This window comes from Glycine soja, chromosome 6 (genome assembly GCF_004193775.1).
Source record: "Glycine soja cultivar W05 chromosome 6, ASM419377v2, whole genome shotgun sequence".
In the NCBI taxonomy this organism is placed as follows: Eukaryota; Viridiplantae; Streptophyta; class Magnoliopsida; order Fabales; family Fabaceae; genus Glycine; species Glycine soja.
In genome coordinates, this window is record NC_041007.1 from 7,017,839 (window position 1) to 7,022,768 (window position 4,930).

At 32.9% G+C, this 4,930-nt stretch overlaps 1 long non-coding RNA gene across 1 annotated transcript; it reads left to right on the forward strand.

Annotated features, from left to right (window-relative positions):
* Positions 1 to 1,267: 1,267 nt before the first annotated feature.
* On the forward strand, positions 1,268 to 3,176 carry LOC114415194. Its single transcript, XR_003667333.1, has 4 exons — positions 1,268 to 1,471; positions 1,955 to 2,101; positions 2,199 to 2,261; positions 2,977 to 3,176. It is a non-coding gene; the product is annotated as an uncharacterized LOC114415194 (long non-coding RNA).
* Positions 3,177 to 4,930: the final 1,754 nt, after the last annotated feature.

The window sequence follows — 4,930 nt, forward strand, 5'->3', positions numbered from 1 at the left end:
ACTTCCCTCCTTATTTCAACCTCTAAGAGAGAGTAAATGACAACTAATCATTTTCCTTTTCTCCTTGCAAATAATGTTTATGACTCATATTCGTCCTACTAACCCAAGTCAGACTTAGAGGAATTTTTGACAAATTTAACTTTGATGTATTTTGAGAATTGATTTGGGATGTAGTTTAGGTCGTGCCAAATTAATAAAATTTAACTCGAATGATTGATTCAGGAATATAAGGTTACATGAGGAGGACAATCTATTTAATGGGATAAATTGTGTGTTCGATGTGCAAAATTTTTGTTGGACCAACAATAGTTGCACATCATGAGTAAGATTAGTCTTTGATCCAGTAACTTGACAGGTATTCATGATCTTTAACCCAGGACAAACAAAAAATAATCCAATTTAGATATTTATTGAATAGTTTTATATAATTCAATAAGTAATTTTGCATACCTTATAAAATTTTATAATAAAATAAAAATCTAAAATATTTTTAAATTTGTATTGTTCAGAGTCCACAAAATACATGTGTCATCTTACGTGACACTTTAAGATACACATCAACCCTCTATATCAGTCCTGACATAAGAACATGGACATTCAGTCCTTAGCATCCGGGCTTCCAAATGACAGATTATCTGTAACCTCTAATTATTTGAATATAATATCATTCTTTTATCTATTGATAGATATTCAATCATCTACAAAATCATACATTACGTAACAATTATCTATTAGCTTTTATCTCTAAGCTATATATTATTTCTAACTTTATTTATAAGCTACTGACTATTATCTACAAGCTGATAATTATTTGTCAGGGTTGTAACAATTCCTACAAATAAAGACCCATAACTTTCACTCACTTTTATAATTATCTGACTATTATTTATACACATTTGCTTGCATACATTTTTATACATATTCTCTAGGTCACTCTCACACTACTACAAAAGGGCTTTTTTACGTCGTCGTATCTACATCGGTTATAAAGGAACTGATGTAGTAAATGATACGGTGGCATTATTGTAAATAAAGCAAACTTTTTAAATATAACTACGACGGTTTTTATAAAACCGCCTTCGATGTAAACATTACTAAAGCGGTTTTATAAAAACCGTCTTTGTTAGTGGGTCTAACTACTGCGGTTTTTGAAAACCGCCTTTGATGGAGGTTATAAAATTTTAAATTTATTTATTTATTTTATTTTCCCGCTGAATTAATAAAAACAAAACACAGCTAGGAACAACACAACCCTAACGCAAACTCCGCAGTCTCTTCCCCTTCCTTTTTCTCTTCTCCTTGGCTCCTAATCGAGGTCCCTCCGCACTCTTACTCTGGGGCCTTTGCTCGACCTCGCTCCCTCAGTCTCTCTGCTCCGTCGCCACGGAGGTTGATTTCGACCACCATAAGCCTTATCTTCTGATTTTGCCCAATCCAAGTTGCGACCATCAAAGCTATTTCCACCCACACGGTAAGCATCTTACAAATCTACTCTGATCAAAGCCTTCCTTGTGTCAACCACAATGAAACCTATCTACTTTCCTATTATTCTGGTCACTTTTTCAGTAACTCCTAATTTCAAATCTCGTCAAGTACAACACCGAAAGATTGCTGTATATCTCAAATCTATTAGATAGAACGACTATTGTAATTTTTATTTCCATTTTTATTTAGGGATTGCATGTTCTTTGGATTTGAGATTGTGTGGATGTATTGTTGGTATTCAAAGCCATTGTATTTTGCTAAGAGATTGGTAGCACCAGGGTACAATCAAGGTCTGAAGGGTTTTTTGCCAAATGACATTTCCAAACTTCATAATCTGCAAATCCTTTGAGTATGAAATAGTTTCCTTTCATGAAAACATTATGATTGTAATTGCAGAAAATGATATTTTTTTAGTCCTTGCATTTTGCATTCATTTTGGATTTATTATTATTATCATTATTATATGCAGGTTTCTTCTCCTACAATAATTGTTGAAAGAGCAGGGTCCTTTGCTTGGGCACATAAAAGTTGGAGAGTCAGAGAGGAGTTTACAGGCAGCTACAATTAATCTATTTGTAGCTACTGAGCTTCCACTTCAACAAGCATCCTCCCCCCTGTATTGACTTTTACAAATAAGCAGTACATATCTTTTGTACATTTAAATATTGTTGGCATGTAATAATAACTCCTTCCAAAACATGATTGATTGTCAGGTTTTGCAATTGCTTAATGATCCAAATCCTGTTGTTAGGGAAGCAACTATTTTGTGCATTGAGGTAAGCATGCTTTATCTTTCAGTCATTTAGTATTTTGTATATATTGGCTAAAGGACTCACTTGCATTATCATGTTACTTGCCAAAAACGGGGTTCATGCCATAGCAATGGCTAATTTCAATTCTTGAATTTTTGAGCCAAAAATAAAGAATTGTTAATATTGCCATGTTTGTCTCACTTTGAATATTCAATTTTCTCTGGCACTCACTCTCACACACACACAAACACTTGCATATCCAGTAAGCAATTCACCTATAGAAAGGTATTAGGAAAAGTGGGAAACATGTCATAATGATTAATGATCAGTAATAGACAAATGGGATCATTTCTATACCAGTTAAAAATAAAATCCTAGATGTTCCTTTTCAAGTGATAAGCTTACAAGGACTAACGTAAAAAAAGAGATTACTCTCTTCATATTGAGTTAATATCAGTCAACATACTGATTTGCAGGCATCTGAAAAAATCTGGATATTCTGACATTGAAAAAATAGACAGATCCAGGTCACATGCCATGAGTGTTATAGTTGTAAGTTGGAGCATAACAGGAGAATATTTAATAAAGGGGTCAAGATATCAATCCTACTAATCAAGAGCACTTCCTAGATTCTTGTATCAATTCATTGGACTGTAACAAAACATTATTCCCTAGTTGTAGGAGACATCTTAGACCTCTTACAGTGCTTAATTTTTTATGTTTCTTTTGGCTTTTATAGTGGAACTTTGCAATGTGAACGCTCAATGTGCTGGTGTTAGTAGGTCTTAATCAAAACTTTCAGTTACTTATGAAAGAGAAGGAAATAAACCTGATATTGTTGTCACAGTTTGACAAGAATCTTCCCAGGATATTAATGGCAAGTACACGTAAGCCACCATTATCTTCAATGCTCATTATTGTTTGAACACATTCATATAAAATGGCATTCCCTGCAACTTTATTTGACTCAGTCTTCGTAGCCACCTAAAACAGGCAGCAAGTGTAAAAATTATCAGTCTTAAATTTCAGAAGAAATGGCCACCAACAATAAGCAATAGTAGATTAAAATTCATTACCCACATAACAGATTAGGTAAACAGCAAACAAAACCTAAGAATATTGAAATGAATGATCTAACTCTTGATTACTGCAACAAGTGGTTAACACAATTTATTAAAAACTTAGCATGGCCAGTTAATTGGTGCATCTAACAGCGATCAAATCATACATGTAAAATTACAGCATAAATACTAGTGCCTGACCAAAAATAAAAATAATTTTTTATTGCATACAATTATACATAGACACCAAAAGTCCATCCTTTCTCTTTCAACCCTCCTTCCTTATAATCCTTCAAAGAATTAGATACAAATATACAGCTAAATTCGCATTTGATAGAAAAAAATTTCTGCTTATCAATGGGTTTCCATTTCAACAGCTACTTACAATACAAGACCCCTCTCTGGCTCTCCCCATTACACATATACAAGAAAAAAAACAAAGATTTTTAAAAAATCTTCAACTTTAAGTATATTCCACAAAGTAATCATACATTAGTGCAAAACCAAACTGACCAACTCTGCATTACATAAACACGTAATAAAACATCTTCTGACCAGGTCCACCCAAACACACCAACATCCAAAATCACAATAAATGTTTGACGCCATATAAATCACGTCGTGATAGCCCTTTGGTGCATTTAGCAGAAGCAGAATTTTTGTAGCATTAAGGATGTCTCTTTGCCCCTAAATTTGTTTTGTAGGACAGGACGATGTTCATGGCTTCTCTTTGGAATTGTGCTTACATAGTTATGGTAGTTTCAAGGGAGTCGCTATTTAGATATGCAGAGACACTAGGAAGCCATGCTGCAATTCTTGACTTTTTCTTGTTCTTTGATGTCTCTGGTTTTTTTTCTATTTGGAGGATATTGTATCTTACTCCTAGTTATACTTCTCTTTGATCTAATAAAAATTTTCTTAAATAAATGAAACTTCTCTCGAGTAAAACGTTTCAATCTTTTTTTTTTAAAATTAGCTTTTACATAATTTAAAAAAAGATAAACTTAAGATATTTTTTCATTCCAAACACTCAAACAGGGAGGATCATTTGTGATCGAGTATGTTTTCTGGTTTCTTTCGTCATGCTCTCAGTATTCTGTTGCTTTTTAACTTGATCTTGGTCTTCTTCGGACTAGTAGTACATCATCCATATGCTTAAATCATGTTTAGCTTGACAACATATTTCAGCTTTCTTCCTAAAGCTGCTCTTTTTTTTTTCTCACATTCAGTTTATTGCTTACGATTTGGAATAGTGACAAGTAAAGACAAATCACAACTCACGGTCATCCAATTCCAAGAATAGAGGTTGGTTCCTTTCTTTATAGCTAATTATATTGCCTACTTCTTTTGTTCATTTATTCAAGATTTGAAGAAATTTCACTCATAAAGATGGATATATAAAGTTGTCGTTTAGATCTTTGAACTCTCATGGCTAATTTTACAAAAAATTAATATATTATGTTAAGTTTCCTAATTTAACTGGTAGCTCTCTTTAACAAAATTTTGACAAAATTAATTTCATTCAAATGTCCAATAATAACCTTTAAGAGGCAGCAGCTTCAAAATGAGGGGAATGTTCAGAAATGAATGCTCTTAAATAAATGTATTTGCAGGCTAGCTTTATGTTTCTTA